The sequence below is a fragment of the Salmo salar genome, chromosome ssa13 (genome assembly GCF_905237065.1).
Source record: "Salmo salar chromosome ssa13, Ssal_v3.1, whole genome shotgun sequence".
NCBI lineage: Eukaryota > Metazoa > Chordata > Actinopteri > Salmoniformes > Salmonidae > Salmo > Salmo salar.
This window is the reverse complement of record NC_059454.1, coordinates 6,698,636-6,715,607: the sequence shown is the minus strand read 5'-3', so window position 1 is coordinate 6,715,607 and position 16,972 is coordinate 6,698,636. Positions and strand designations below refer to the sequence as shown.

The window sequence follows — 16,972 nt, the reverse complement described above, 5'->3', positions numbered from 1 at the left end:
ACTCTTTTCCATACTGTAAACCTGTCTTACTGTAGACTCAGAGTAAACTCTTTTCATTACTGTAAACCTGTCTTACTGCAGAATCAGAGTAAACTCTTTTCCATACTGTAAACCTGTCTTACTGTAGACTCAGAGTAAACTCTTTTCATTACTGTAAACCTGTCTTACTGCAGAATCAGAGTAAACTCTTTTCATTACTGTAAACCTGTCTTACTGCCATAAGCTCTTATTTTCTTTTTGTTTATGTATACAGTGACTGTACTGTAGCTTAGGATAACAGAATCTGCACAATCGGCTGGTGTCACCAAATGAGAAATGTAGTGGCACCAGGGAAAAATGTTAGTCAGGAGACATGGTGTACTATGGTGTGCAGCTGTGTGTGTGTGTGTGTGTGTGTGTGTGCTATGGTGTAGCTGTGTTTGTGTGTACTATGGTGTAGCTGTGTTTGTGTGTACTATGGTGTAGCTGTGTGTGTGTGTGCTATGGTGTAGCTGTGTTTGTGTGTGCTATGGTGTAGCTGTGTGTGTGTGTACTATGGTGTGTAGCTGTGTTTGTGTGTGTGTACTATGGTGTAGCTGTGTTTGTGTGTACTATGGTGTGCAGCTGTGTTTGTGTGTACTATGGTGTGCAGCTGTGTGTGTGTGTGTGCTATGGTGTAGCTGTGTGTGTGTGTACTATGGTGTGTAGCTGTGTTTGTGTGTGTGTACTATGGTGTAGCTGTGTTTGTGTGTACTATGGTGTGCAGCTGTGTTTGTGTGTACTATGGTGTGCAGCTGTGTGTGTGTGTGTGCTATGGTGTGCACCTGTGTTTGTGTGTACTATGGTGTGTAGCTGTGTTTGTGTGTACTATGGTGTTCAGCTGTGTGTGTGTGTGTGCTTAGTGTGTAGTTATATTGTTTTTGTGTGCTCTGGTATCATAGTGTAGTAGTGTTTGTGTGGAGTGTATACTGTTGTAGTGTTTGTTTGGTGTGTAGTAGTGTTTGTGTGGTGTGTAGTAGTGTAGTAGTGTTTGTGTGGCGTGTAGTAGTGTTTGTGTGGTGTGTAGTAGTGTTTGTGTGGTGTGTACACTGTTGCAGTGCTTGTGTGGTGTGTAGTAGTATTTGTGTGGTGTGTAGTAGTGTTTGTGTGGTGTGTACACTGTTGCAGTGCTTGTGTGGTGTGTAGTATGTATTTGTGTGGTGTGTAAGTATTTGTGAACATGCTCAATCACCAGCAATAACATCTAGTATGTGACAGAAGTAATGAGAGGTGAGCTGAGACATACTGTAAAGATTAGAATAAAATGAGTTTAAAAAAAACAATACAATTCCATGTACAGATAAATAGTTAAGAAGTAAGTTTAAACAACTCCTTTGTAAGATAAACGTTTTAAAATTAAACATTTATGGAAACAGGTGAATTAACACTCCTCAGTTAGCAGGCTCAATCAAGCTAAAACCCACATCGTAGCAAATACTAACTAGCAGAAATTGTTAACGAGTTAGAAATGATTTAAACACACTTTGCTGAAAGCTACTATTTACTAGTTAACAAAAAAATAATGTATGTCATATAAAATATATTCACCCCACCCAGTAGCATAATCCAAACTGAGCAGAAAGCATGTAGTCCTTGGCTCAGACAGTGTAGTAGTGTGGGCTCAATAGCATCTCAATAGTGTGCAAGAACCTGAGAATCAGCTGTACATGTTTTTTTGTTATCTTATCAGGTAAGTTGACTGAGAACACATTCTCATTTACAGCAACAACCTGGAGAATAGTTACAGGGGAGAGGGATGAATGAGCCAATTGGAAACTGGGGATGATTAGGTGACCATGATGGTATGAGGGACAGATTGGGAATTTAGCCAGGACACCAGGGGTTAACACCCCTACTCTTACAATAAGTGACATGGGATCTTTAATGACCTCAGAGAGTCAGGAGACCCGTTTAACGTCCCATCCGAAAGACGGCACCCTACACAGGGCAATGACCCCAATCACTGCCCCAGGATATTTTATTTTAGACCAGAGGAAAGAGTGCCTCCTACTGGCCCTCCAACACCACTTCTAGCAGCATCTGGTCTCCCATCCAGGGACTGACCAGGACCAACCCTGCTTAGCTTCAGAAGCAAGCTAGTAGTGGGATGCAGGGTGGTATGCTGCTGGCTGGAAAAATGCACTGCACATGCAGAGGGTTGGAGATAGTTTAACCAAAATATGCCACAAGACCTAGAATTGCCTTATGCGTATCCCACAAAAAAAAGGTTCACTGTTATAAGCTAACTGTTTTTGATTAATTTAAGCAAAATTCCCCAAATTCCAGGGCTTAACTTCCCATTGAAAATGTCCGGAAAGTTTCCAACCCTTTGCAACCCTGGTGGTGTGTATAGTGTAATAGTGTGTACTATGGTGTGTATAGTTTAGTAGTGTGTACTATGGTGTGCATAGTGTAGTAGTGTGTACTATGGTGTGTATAGTGTAGTAGTGTGTACTATGGTGTGTATAGTGTAGTATTGTTTATGTGGTGTGTATAGTGTAGTGGTGTGTATAGTGTAGTAGTGTGTACTATGGTGTGCATAGTGTAGTCGTGTTTGTGTGGTGTGTAGTAGTGTGTACTATGGTATGTAGTAGTTTAGTAGTGTTTGTGTGGTGTGTAGTAGTGTGTACTATGGTATGTAGTAGTGTAGTAGTGTTTGTGTGGTGTGTATAGTGTAGTATTTTTGTACGGTGTGTATAGTGTATTCGTGTTTGTGTGGTGTGTAGTAGTGTTTGTATGGTGTGTATAGTGTAGTAGTGTTTGTATGGTGTCTGAGAGCTCTGCTGTCAAAGAATCATTCAGGAAGGGGCCGAGGTGTTGGTAGGGAGGTCAGGGCGGCGAGTAGGGAGGGGGGGATGGAGGGGGAGGGAAGGGGGGGAGGGAGGGAGGGAGGAGGGGGGAGGGAGGGAGGGGGGATGGAGCCAATTAACCAAGATTCTGAGAGCTCTGCTGTGGATGAATGGTTCACGAGGGATGGGATGTTGGTAGGGTGGTCAGGGCGAGGAGGGAGGAGGGGGGGGAGCAAGAAGGGTAGGGAGGGAAGTGAATGAAGGAAGTCCTTGGAAAACGTTATTGATTTCTGCTGATAGGCACAATGGGCTCTGTTTGTAGCTGGCATTGATAAACCAGCACAATCGTCAAAACACATGATTGTTTGCAATTTTGAGCTGTTAAAGAGACGGCGCTCTTCCATTTTCAAACCCTAGCGTCAGGATTGATAGCTTACCTGTCTTATATGGTCTCTGCAAAGTTTTGTATATCTTCCCTATCATATGAACATCATTTTCTGACTCAAGTAAGATTCCCTCAATGTCCTAAAGATTTGAAATAGAAATTTCGTGATATGTAACTTTTAGGTTGCATGAATGTGAAACTATGTACATTGGTCAGTTCAACATTACTTTTCAACTCTGTAATGGAAGTAAATGTATTTCCTTTCACAAGGCATTTATGGTTACTATGCCTTTAGTTTTCCGTGTTACATTTTTGTATTTTATTTTATTTATTTCACATTTATTTAACCAGGTAGGCTAGTTGAGAACAAGTTCTCATTTGCAACTGTGACCTGGCCAAGATTAAGCAAAGCAGTTCGACACATACAACAACACAAAGTTACACATGGAATAAACACACATACAATCAATAATACAGGAGGAAATCTATATACAGCATGTGCAAATGAGGTAGGATAAGAGAGGTAAGGCAATAAGTAGGCCATGGTGGCAAAGTAATTACAATATAGCAAATAAACACTGGAATGGTAGAATGTGTAGAGGATGAATGTGCAAGTTGAGATACTGGGGTGCAAAGGAGCAAGATAAATAAATAAATAAATACAGTATGGGGATGAGGTAGATTGGATGGGCTATTTACAGATGAGCTATGTACAGATGCAGTGATCTGTGAGCTGCTCTGACAGCTGGTGCTTAAAGCTAGGGAGGTAAGAGTCTCCAGCTTCAGAGATTTTTGCAGTTTGTTCCAGTCATTGGCAGCAGAGAACTGGAAGGAGAGGCGGCCAAAGGAAGAATTGGCTTTGGGGATGACCAGTGAGATATACCTGCTGGAGCGTGTGCTACGGGTGGGTGTTGCTATGGTGACCAGTGAACTGAGATAAGGCGGGGCTTTTCCTAGCAGAGACTTGTAGATGACCTGGAGCCAGTGGGTTTGGCGACGAGTATGAAGCGAGGGCCAGCCAACGAGAACATACAGGTCACAGTGGTGTGTAGTATATGGGGATTTGGTGTCAAAACGGATGGCACTGTGATAGACTGCATCCAATTTGTTGAGTAGAGTATTGGAGTCTATTTTGTAAATGACATCGCCGAAGTTGAGGATCGGTAGGATGGTCAGTTTTACGAGGGTATGTTTGGCAGCATGAGTGAAGGATGCTTTGTTGCGAAATACGAAGCCGATTCTAGATTTCATTTTGGAGTGGAGATGTTTAATGTGAGTCTGGAAGGAGAGTTTACAGTCTAACCAGACACCTAGGTATTTGTAGTTGTCCACATATTCTAAGTCAGAACCGTCCAGAGTAGTGATGCTAGTCGAGCGGGCAGGTGCAGGCGCGATCGGTTGAAGAGCATGTATTTTTACTTGCATTTTAGAGCAGTTGGAGGCCTCGGAAGGAGAGTTGTATGGCATTGAAGCTCATCTGGAGGTTAGTTAACACAGTGTCCAACGAAGGGCCAGAGGTATACAGAATGTTGTCGTCTGCGTAGAGGTGGATCAAAGAATCACCAGCAGCGAGAGCGACATCATTGATGAATACACAGAAGAGAGTTGGCCCGAGAATTGAACCCTGTGGCACCCCCATAGAGACTGCCAGAGGTCCGGACAACAGGCCCTCCGATTTGACATACTGAACTCTATTGGAGAAGTAGTTGGTGAAACAAGCGAGGCAATCATTTGAGAACCCAAGGCTGTTGAGTCTGCCAATAAGAATGTTGTGATTGACAGAGTCGAAACCCTTAGCCAGGTCGATGAATACGGCTGCACAATAATGTATCTTAGCGATGGCGGTTATGATATCGTTTCTTTGTTCTACATATTTTGAATGGGGCATGCTTATTTAAGATGGAGAGGAATTCACTTTTGAAGAGCAACCAGGCATCCTCCACTGTCGGGATGAGGTCAATATCCTTCCAGGATACCCGGGCCAGGTCGATTAGAAAGGCCTGTTCGCTGAAGTGTTTTAGGGAGCGTTTGACAGTGATGAGGGGTGGTCGTTTGACTGCTGACCCATTACGCACGCAGGCAATGAGGCAGTGATTGCTGAGATCCTGGTTGAAGACAGCAGAGGTGTATTTGGAGGGCAAGTTGGTCAGGATGATATCTAAGAAGGTGCCCATGGTTACAGATATAGGGTTGTACCTGGTAGCTTCCTTGATGATTTGTGTGAGATTGAGGGCATCTAGCTTAGATTGTAGGACGGCCGGAGTGTTAAGCATGTCCCAATTTAGGTCACCTAACAGAACGAACTCTGAAGATAGATGGGAGGCGATGAATTCACATATGGTGTCCAGAGCACAACTGGGGGCCAGACATTCCTCTCCCATCTTCACATCAACTTTGTCAATACGACTTGACCATGATAACTGGCCATCCAGTGTTACTCCTAGGAATTCAGCTTCTTCAATTGTTCAATGGTCAAACCTTATATTCACGACTCCAGTTGACTGTTAGTTCTAAGATAATGTTTTGAACCAAATACAATCCTTTTGGTTTTACATTTAGGACCAGTTTATTGTAAATTACCCATTCTGCCGCTCGCTGTAACTCCTTGCTCTGAGACTCAGTGCGCTCACTGGCTATAGGTGCTGATGTGTACAGTGTGCAATAATTAGCATATATATAATTATTTTAGCTTTTTGTAAATCAAGTTGCAAATCATTTGAAAAAATAGAGAAGAGTAACGGCCCAAGGCAACTGCCCTGAGGAATACTGCACTGTACATATCTAATGTTAGAAAAGCTTCCATTGAAGAACAGTCTCTGGACTGCCCTGAGGGATACCGCACTGTACATATCTGATGTTAGAGAAGCTTCCATTGAAGAACAGTCTCTGGGTTCTATTGCATAAGTAACTCTCCAGCTATGTGATGGCTGGTGATATAAAGCCATAACAAGTGAGTTTCTTCAATAACAATTTATGTTCAGTAACATCAAAGGTTGCACTGAAATCTGACAAAACAGCTCCAACTATCATCTTATTATCCATTATTTAGCCAATCATCAGTCATCTAAGTCAGTGCAGTACAAGTTGAGTGCCCTTTAAACAGTGCATTCAGAAAGTATTCAGACCACTTGACTTTTTCCACATTTTGTTACGTTACAGCCTTATTCTAAAATGGATGAAATTGCTTTTTCCCCTCATTAATCTACACACAAAACCCCCATAATGTTGACACAAAAACAGGTTTTTAGAAATGTTTGCGGATTTGTTATAAAAAAATATATATCACATTTACATAAGTATTTATGTAAGTATTAAAATGGCCACCATGACTATTTACATTGACACCCCCCTTTGTTTTGTACACTGCTGCTACTCTCTGTTTATTATCTATACATAGTCACTTTATCCCTACCTACATGTACACTGCTGTTACTGTCTGTTTATTATCTATACATAGTCACTTTACCCCTACCTACATGTACACTGCTGCTACTGTCTGTTTATTATCTATACATAGTCACTTTACCCCTACCTACATGTACACTGCTGTTACTGTCAGCTGAGCAGCCTGACTTGTATGTCAACCTCTCTCTCTCTCCCGCCTTCTCTCTGTCTCTTTCCCTCCCTCTCACTCTCTCTCTCTCTAACCTTCACCTGTCACTCTGTATAAGTCTGCATGCTAACTGGATTTGGCACATTTTGAGCAGAGACAAAAATCTCTCAAAACACCTTGGGGATTTCCGTTGGCTTGTTATTGACTTGAGATGGCTTGTTGACTTGAGGTACTCTTGTGTTTGAGGCTCTCAAACTTATTCCACTCAAGACCCAAATGAGAAATTGACCACCCTCCTGTGACCCAATTCGTCCTCCAACGACCGAAATTATGAATAAATGGTATGTGATTGTAGTAGGTATTCTTAGAACTCGAAACCTCTCACATGCCCAGGGCCGACTTTGGATCCCGGCTCCCGACCCATACAGTGCCTTCAGAAAGTATTCATAACCCTTGACTTATTCCAAAATGTTGTTGTGTTACAGCTTGAATTCAAAATGGATTAAGAAAAATCTCACCCATCTACACACAGTACCACATGATAACAGAGTGAAAACATGGTTTTAAGAAATGTTTGCAAATTTATTGAAAATACAGAAATATCTAATTGACATAAGTATTCACACTCCTGAGTCAATACTTTGTAGATGCCTCCTTTGTTGGTGATTACAGCTTTGAGTCGTCTTGTGTATGTCCATATCAGCTTTGAAGATCTTCATTTGGGGATTTTCTCCCATTCTTCCTTGCAGATTTTATAATGCTCTGTTAAGTTAGATGGGGAGCAGCGGTGAACAGCAATCTTCAAGTTTTTCCACTGATTTTCAATGGGATTCAAGTCTGGAGTTTTGCTGGGCAACTCAAGGACTTTCACATTCTTGTTCTGAAGTAATTCCAGCATTGCTTTGGCTTTATGCTTGGGGTCATTGTTCTGTTGGAATGTAAATCTTTGCCCCCCCCTTACCAGTTTCCCCGGGAAAGCATCCCCACGCATGATGCTGCCTCAACCATGCTTCACGATAGGGATGGTGTTAGATGGGTGATGAGCTGTGCCTCGTTTTCTCCAGATATAGCGCTTTTCATTCAGGCCAAATAGTTACATTTTTGTCTGAATGTTTAGCCTTATGCTCTCTGAGTCTTTCAGGTGCATTTTTGCAAACTCCAGGCGTGCCCTCTGCCTTTTTCTCAGGAGTGGCTTCCGTCTGGCCCCATAAAGCTCAGATTGTTGAAGTTCTGTCTGGCAGGTTCTCCCATCTCAACCAAGGAACTCTGTAGCTCTTTCAGAGTGTTCATTGGGTTCTTGGCCACCTCCCTGACCAAGGTCCTTCTTGTCCGGTTGCTCAGTTTGGTCGGACGGCCATCTCTAGGCTGGGAAGTTCCATATTTGTTCTATTTCCCAATGATGGAGACCACTGTGCTATTGGAAACTTTTAACACTATAGAAATTGTTCTATAGCCTTCCCCAGATTTGACTCATCACAATTTTATCTCGGAGATCTACAGACTTGGACTTACGGTTATAGTTTCTGCTCTGACATGCGCTGTCAACTGTGGGACCCTCTATAAACAGAGAAGTGTTTCTTTCTAAATCATGTCCAAACAATTGAATTGGCCACAGGTGGACTCCAATCAAGTTACAGTGAATTCTCAAGGATGATCAATGGAAACAGGATGAACCTGAGCTCAATTTGGAGCAAAGGTGTGTATATACTTACAATATGTACACTATCGTTCAAAAGTTTTGGGTCACTTAGAAATGTCTTTGTTTTTGAAAGAAAAGCAAATTTTTTTGTCCATTAAAATAACATGAAATTGATCAGAAATACAGTGTAATGTTGTAAATGTTGTAAATGATGTTGTAAATGACTAATGTAGTAAATTACTAATGTAGCTGGAAACGGCTGATTTTTTATGGAATATCTACATAGGCGTACAGAGGCCCATTATCAGCAACCATCCCTCCTGTGTTCTAATGGCACGTTGTGTTAGATAATCCAAGTTTAGAATTTGAAAAGGCGAATTGATCATTAGAAAACCCTTTTGCAATTATGTTAGCACTGCTGAAAACTGTTGTTCTGATTAAAGAAGCAATAAAATTAGTCTTCTTTAGACTAGTTGAGTATCTGGAGCATCAGTATTTGTGGGTTCGATTACAGGCTCAAAATGGCCAGAAACAAAGCACTTTCTTCTGAAACTCATCAGTCTATTCTTATTCTGAGAAATGAAGGCTATTCCATGCGAGAAATGGCCAAGAAAATGAAGATCTCGTACAGCGCAAACTGGCTCTAACCAGAATAGAAAGAGGAGTGGGAGGCCCTGGTGCACAACTGAGCAAGAGGACAAGTACATTAGAGTGTCTCGTTTGAGAAACAGACGCCTCACAAGTCCTCAACTGGCAGCTTCAATAAATAGTACCCGCAGAACACCAGTCTTAACGTTAACAGTGAAGAGGCGACTCCGGGATGGTGGCCTTCTAGGCAGAGTTCCTCTGTCCAGTGTCTGTGTTGTTTTGCCCATCTTAATCTTTTATTTTTATTGGCCAGTCTGAGATATGGCTCTTTCTTTGCAACTCTGCCTAGAAGGCCAGTATCCCGGAGCCGCCTCTTCACTGTTGACGTTGAGACTGGTGTTTTGCGGGTACTATTTAATGAAGCCACTCTAGTGGGTTTTCTCTAGTTGTGCTGCATAACATTTTTTAATTCATCTGGGTTATATAAACATATACAGTACCAGTCAAAAGTTTGGACACACCTACTCATTCAAGGGTTTTATTAATATTTACTATTTTCTACTTTGTAGAATAATAGTGAATACATCAAAACTATGAAATAACAATCATGTAGTAACCAAAAAAAGTGTAAAAAAAATAAACAAGTAGCCACCCTTTGCCTTGATGAAAGCTTATCACACTCTTTGCATTCTCTCAACCAGCTTCATGAGGTAGTCACCTGGAATGCATTTCAATTAACCGGTATGCCCTATTAAAAACCACTACTGAATGACACCAATAAGAAGAAGAGACTTGCTTGGGCCAAGAAACATGAGCAATGGACATTAGACTGGGGGAAATCTGTCCTTTGGTCTTATGAGTCCAAATTTATGATTTTTGTTTCCAACAGCCGTGTCTTTGTGAGACGCAGAGTAGGTGAACGGATTACCTCTGCATGTGTAGTTCCCACCGTAAAGCATGGAGGAGGAGGTGTGATGGGTGGAGGTGCTTTGCTAGTGACATTGTCTGTGATTTATTTAGAATTTAAGGCAAGCTTAACCAGCATGGCTACCACAGCATTCTACAGCGATACGCCATCCCTTCTCGTTTGCGCTTAGTGGACTATCATTTGTTTTTCAACAGGACAATGACCCAAAACACACCTCCGGGCTGTGTAAGGGCTATTTGACCAAGAAGGAGAGTGATGGAGTGCTGCGTCAGATGACCTGGCCTCCACAATCACCTGACCTCAACCCAATTGAGATGGTTTGGAATGAGTTGGATCACAGAGTGAAGGAAAAGCAGCCAACAAGTGCTCAGCATTCCAGGTGAAGCTGGTTGAGAGAATGCCAAGAGTGTGCAAAGCTGTCATAAAGGCAAAGGGTGGCTACTTTGAGATATCTAAAATCTAAAATATATTTTGATTTGTTTAGCACTTTTTTGGTTACTAAATGATTCCATATGTATTATTTCATAGTTTTGATGTCTTCACTGTTATTCTTCACTATTATTATTTCATAGTATGAAGAATACAATTGAACAAAGCTGAATAAAATAGGTTGGATATTTTCTCTAAACGGTTTGAGGTGTGTCCCTATTTGTTTAATTTAGAGTTATTAATGTAACTTTAGTTGTTCCACAAATGTAGGGCAATATGTTTTAATGTTTTATACATGAGACTCTAATGATGATTAGAAAAAGGTTGCTTGAAAGGCATGAGCTCTGCTTTGTTGTTTTTTTGTGCAGGCTGTACACACTTCATCAGTCTCTCATTCACATTTTGACAAGCACTTGATAATGGCTAGAATTTCACGACGGCATCCCCTTAGTGTGGCCATAATGCACCCTAAGTAAATCCATGCATTTTGCGGTCGGCGGTCGGTGTGCCCTTCTACCTGAATGCTGCGTGATCGGGTCTTTCTCACAGGCTGCAAGTGAAGACGGGCACATCGGGGACACAACTACGTGCGTCCTTATCCAATTCCGAGGTGCATATTGAAGATATTGGAAGAACTGTACACATTTACTTTCTGTCAGCCGACAAGATGAGTAGGCCTAACGAACAGCAAAAGCACTAGCCTATGTCAATCTACTATCCCCATAGTACAAAGGTCGACCTATTCTATTCTGTGCGAGAACTAAATATTACAAACATAGTCTGGGACAGTTGTGGGATGTGATAGATCCCAAATTAATACAACCACCAGCATCAAAAAAAACGTTTTTACACAATGTGTCTAACGCAACAGATCAGAACGTTTACCTTCAAATGTTTATAAACTATTAGGCTATTTCTTTCCCATTATATAATGCACACGTGGTGGCAGTAGGCTATAAGCATGATGTTCCATTAGCGGGAAAACACCATTATCAAAGGTGACCGCAAATGCGATTATGCAGGTAATGCTTTTATTATAAAGGTGCAATTTTATGGTGAAAATGATCTTCCCCAAACTTGAAACTCACGTGCTGCATATGTACACCAGTTAGGCTCTACACCCGGATTCATGTGGTTAATTTTAAGAAGTCCTCTTTTTAGTAGAGGCCATCACTCTGTTTTCTTGCGCAATTGCATACCCTATAGAAATGTTGCGCAACATGAGCTCATGGGCACTCATGAAGTGTTTGATTAGATTTTTGATTAGATTTGCATTGATGTCAGAGTGATTAGAGGGACAATAGAGCGCTGAGTACCAGGCAGTTAGCTAGTTTGGTAGGCTACTAATGATCATCAGCAGCATCAGAGCTTGGAGAAGCCTAATGACCATGATAAAATGGTCACCTGGAATTTGACTGCCTTCATGACTGGTGACCGCCGGTGTGGCGGTAATATGGTCAACGCAACAGCCCTAGTCCGAGGAGGTATGTGTGACAGAATGTCTGTGTGTGTGACAGAATGTATGTGTGTGTGACAGAACATCTGTGTGTGTGACAGAACATCTGTGTGTGTGACAGAATGTATGTGTGTGTGACAGAACATCTGTGTGAGTGTGACAGAACGTCTGTGTACCTAATTGTAGCCAATCCTTGAGTAGTGTTGTTCTTGGTGATCCTGCTAGACTCATTATGATGACTTTGTTTTCAGTCTGTTCAGTTTTTCTATTTGCTATTAGTTAACCTTTTATGAGGAAATAGACTGAAGGATGGTATTATAATGTTCTCCCCCTCTCACACACACACACACACACACACACACACACACACACACACACACACACACACACACACACACACACACACACACACACACACACACACACACACACACACACACACACACACACACACACACACACACTCTGTAATGACACCCTTTTGCTTATCTGTTGTGAGAGAATGTCATCCTTTGTGCAAAATATCATTGGCTCATTCCAGAAGCAGTGAAGACAGGAGATTGCTTTCTATTATGTGTTTTCTGAAAGGGGAAGTAGAATCCTAAGTGGATTTCTGACATTCTAGGTCTTTAATGTTTTGACTCTTGATGTTATTTTTTCCTTTTTTTTTATACCAGGGATTTTTTTTTTTATTGTTATTTCCCTATGTACCTTTAGTCTTGTAGTTTGATCTCTCAGTTATGGCAAAAAGCTCTTGTCCTTCTGTGGCCTCATGTCAACGCCAAAACGATATATTTTATCTTCTACTCCGACTAAGTCAGAAGTTGATCAAAGAATAAAAACTTGGTATCTCCAAGAAGTTTGATGGAAGGAGGGTCCACACTCAAGCTATACATCTCAATTTAAAGTGTCGCAATACAATGGAAATGACAGAAGCATTGTGGACAAAATAGTAGTATAACAACTATTGTGTCAATTGCGTTTAATTGCTTCATTCATACAATGTGAGTGTGGAGAGAAGAATATAAAATATGAAGAGAATTTTATCCCCCCAAAAAACATAGTCATGCCTGCATGTTTTACATATGGATGGTCCCGGGAATCGAACACACTATCTTAGCATGGCAAGAGCTTTAACAAGCCTCGTGCTGCTCTGTGTTGTCCCATTACTCTAAACGTCACATTTCCAAGTTAAGGGTTAAGATTAGGCACTCATACTGAATGGTTAGGGTACTGGTTAAGGTTTTGGATAGAGTTCAAACAAAACAATAACACTGGGAATGTTCTGATCCATCTGCCATGTTCACAACACCCTAGCAAAACCCTACTGGATGGCAATAGCGCTCACTGTTGCCCCAAGGGACCAGCTTTGAATCCGTTTCCCGATGTCCTCAGGACGTCGATAGACGTCCAATTTTTCACGTCAATAGTAAACAATCTTCCTGGAATAGGAAAAATACAAGTACCCCCAATTTGACCTTTGGCCCCAGTGAAGTACTTGGCCGTTCGCACTACCGTCTGTAGTGCCTTGCGATCGGTGGCTGAGCAGTTGCCATACCAGATAGTGATGCAACCAGTCAGGATGCTCTCGATAGTGCAGCTGTAGAATCTTTTGAGGATCTGAGGACCAATGCCAAATCTTTTCAGTCTCCTGAGGGGTGATAGCTTTGCCATGATGTGATTGGACCATGTTAGTTTGTTGGTGATGTGGACACCAAGGAACTTGACACTCTCGACCCGCTCCACTAAAAGCCCCGTCGATGTTAATGAGGGCCTGTTCTTCCCTCCTTTTCCTATAGTCCACGATCAGCTCCTTTGTCTTGCTCACATTGAGGGAGAGGTTGTTGTCCTAGCACCACACTGCCAGGTCTCTGACCTCCTCCCTATAGGTTGTCTCATTGTTGTCGGTGATCAAGCCTACCACTGTTGTGTCGTCAGCAAACGTAATGATGTCAGAGTCGTGCGTGGCCATGCAGTTATGGGTGAACAGGGAGTACAGGTGAGGACTAAGCACGCACCCCTGAGGGTCAGCATGGCAGATGTGTTGTTGCCTACCCTTACCACCTGGGGGCGGTCCGCCCCCGTCAGGAAGTCCAGGATCCAGTTGCAGAGGGAGGTGTTTAGTCCCAGGGTCCTGAGCTTAGTGATGAGCTTAATGGGCACTATGGTGTTGAACCCTGAGCTGTAGTCAAGAGTAGCATTCTCACATAGGTGTTCCTTTTGTCCAGGTGTGAAAGGGAATTGTTGAGTGCGATTGAGATTACACCATCTATGGATCTGTTGGGGCGGTATGCGAATTGGAGTGGATCTAGGCTTTCCGGGATGATTGTGTTGATGTGAGCCATGACCAGCGTTTCAAAGCACTTCAGGGTAACCGACGTGAGTGCTATGGGGCGGCAGTCATTTAGGCAGTTTACCTTCACTTTCTTGGGCACAGGGATTATGGTGGTCTGCTTGAAACATGTATATATTACAGACTCTGTAAGGTAGAGGTTGAAAATGTCAGTGAAGTGTTGCAACATGCTTCAGCACTCGGCGGTCCTGTTCTGTGAGCTTGTGTGGCCTACCACTTTGTGGCTGAGCCGTTGTTGCTCTTAGACATTTCCACTTCACAATAACAGCACTTACAGTTGATTGGGGCAGCTCTAGTAGGGTAGAAATTGTATGAACTGACTTATTGGAAAGGTGGCATCCTATGACGGTGCCACATTGAAAGTCACTGAGCTCTTCAGTACGAGCCGTTCTACTGCCAATGTTTGTCTATGTAGATTGCATGGGTGTGTGCTCAAATTTATACACCTGCCAGCAACAGGTGTGGCTGAAATAGCCAAATCCACAAATTTAAAGGGGTGTCCACATACTTTTGGCCTGTAGTGTATATATGGAGACCATTTAATGCCAAAAATATGGGGTTAAATACATGTCAAAAAAATATACATATTAAAAAAAAAAACATTAAAAAAAAATCTTTCTTACAGTTGAAGTCAGAAGTTTACGTATACCTTAGCCAAATACATTTAAACTCAGTTTTTCACAATTCCTTACAATTCCGTCACGAGGTGGGAAAATTATGTGGATATATTGAAGCAACATCTCAAGATATCAGTCAGGAAGTTAAAGCTTGGTCGCAAATGGGTCTTCCAAATGGACAATGACCCCAAGCATACTTCCAAAGTTGTGGCAAAATGGCTTAAGGACAACAAAGTCAAGGTATTGGAGTGGCCATCACAAAGCCCTGACCTCAACTGAAAAAGCATGTGTGAGCAAGGAGGCCTACAAACCTGACTCAGTTACACCAGCTCTGTCAGGAGGAGTTGGTCAAAATGCACCCAACTTATTGTGGGAAGCTTGTGGAAGGCTACCCGAAACATTTGACCCAAGTTCAACAATTTAAAGGCAATGCTACCAAATACTAATTGAGTGAATGTAAACTTCTGACCCACTGGGAATGTGATGAAATAAAGAAAAGCTGAAATATATAATTCTCTCTACTACTATTCTGACATTTCACATTCTTAAAATAAAGTGGTGATCCTAACTGACCTAAAACAGGGAATTTTTACGAGGATTAAATGTCAGGAATTGTGTAAAACTGAGTTTAAATGTATTTGGCTAAGGTGTATGTAAAATTCCGACTTCAACTCTTAGGTCCCTCAGTTTACAGTGCATGTCAGAGCAAAAACCAAGCCATGAGGTTGAAGGAATTGTCTGTAGAGCTCCGACAAAGGATTGTGTTGAGGCACAGATCTGTGGAAGAATACCAAAAAATATCTATAGCATTGAAGGTCCCTGAGAAGTGGCCTCCATCGTTCTTAAATGGAAAAAGTTTTGAACCACCTAGACTCTTCCTAGAGCTGTCCGCCCGGCCAAACTGAGGAATCGGAGGAGAAAGACCTTGGTAAGGGAGGTGACTAAGAACCCGATGGTCATTCTGACAGAGCTCTAGAGTTCCTTTGTGGAGATGGGAGAACCTTCCAGAAGGACAACCATCTCTACAGCACTCCACCAATCAGACCTTTATGCTAGAGTGGCCAGACAGAAGCCACTCCTCAGTAAAAGGCACGTGACAGCCCGCTTGGAGTTTGTCATAAGGCACCTAAAGGACTCTCAGACCATGAGAAACAACTTTCTCTAGTCTAATGAAACCAAGATTAAACTATTTGGCCTGAATGCCAAGCGTCACATCTGGAGGAAATCTGTCACCTTCCCTATGGTGAGGCATGGTGGTGGCAGCATCATGCTGTGAGGATGTTTTTCAGCAGCAGGGACTGGGAGACCAGCCCGGATTGAGGGAAAGATGAACAGAGCAAAGTACAGAGAGATCCTTGATGGAAAGCTGCTCCAGAGCACTCAGGACCTCAGATTTGGGTGAAGATTCACCTTCCAACTGGACAGTGACCCTAAGCACACAACCAAGACAACGCAGGAGTGGTTTTGGGACAAGTCTCTGAATGTCCTTTGAGTGGCCCAGCCAAAGCCTGGATTTGAACTCAATCGATCATCTCTGGCCAAAGAGTTCATTGACATTCCCCATCCAACCTGACAGAGCTTGAGAGGATCTGCAGAGAAGAATGAGAGAAACTCTTCAAATACAGGTGTGCCAAGCTTGTAGCGTCATACCCAAGAAGACTCAAAGCTGTAATTGCTGCCAAAGTTGCTTCAGCAAAGTCCTGAGTAAAGGTTCTGAATAATTATGTAAATGTGACATTTCCGGATTTTTATTGTTAATAAACGTACAAAAATGTCCCCCCAAAAATTGCTTTTCATAATGGGGTATGGTGTGTAGATTGATGAGGGTGGGGGGGGACAATTTAATCTGTTTTAGAATAAGGCTGTAACGTAACAATATCTGGAAAATGTCAAGGGGTCTGAACATTTTCCGAATGCACTGTAGGAGAGATACTTCAGAACAAACTTCCTTTTGAATTTATTTTGGGACTGTCTGCTGTTCCATGTAATGAATATTTTATTCAATGTGTTTGTTTGGGCTAATAGCAGTAAGGCCCCAACATTTTTTTTCATTAATTAAATAACTGTTTTGTCTTTTTATATACTTCAAGGGGTCAATTCTAAATCAAATAGAAAAATGATGCTTGGTATGACCTTCTTACAACAATTCTGTTTAGCTTAGTAGAACCCCCTCATCTGGCTTAGACAGGGCTCTTATTGGTTAACAAATGGCATAAT

The 16,972-nt window shown here is 42.1% G+C and overlaps 1 protein-coding gene across 1 annotated transcript in view; it reads left to right on the top strand.

Moving 5' to 3' along the window:
* LOC106566357 (nociceptin receptor) overlaps positions 1–16,972 on the top strand; it is a 78,792-nt gene that overhangs the window by 9,498 nt on the left and 52,322 nt on the right. The gene's annotated exons all lie outside the window — the stretch shown is intronic.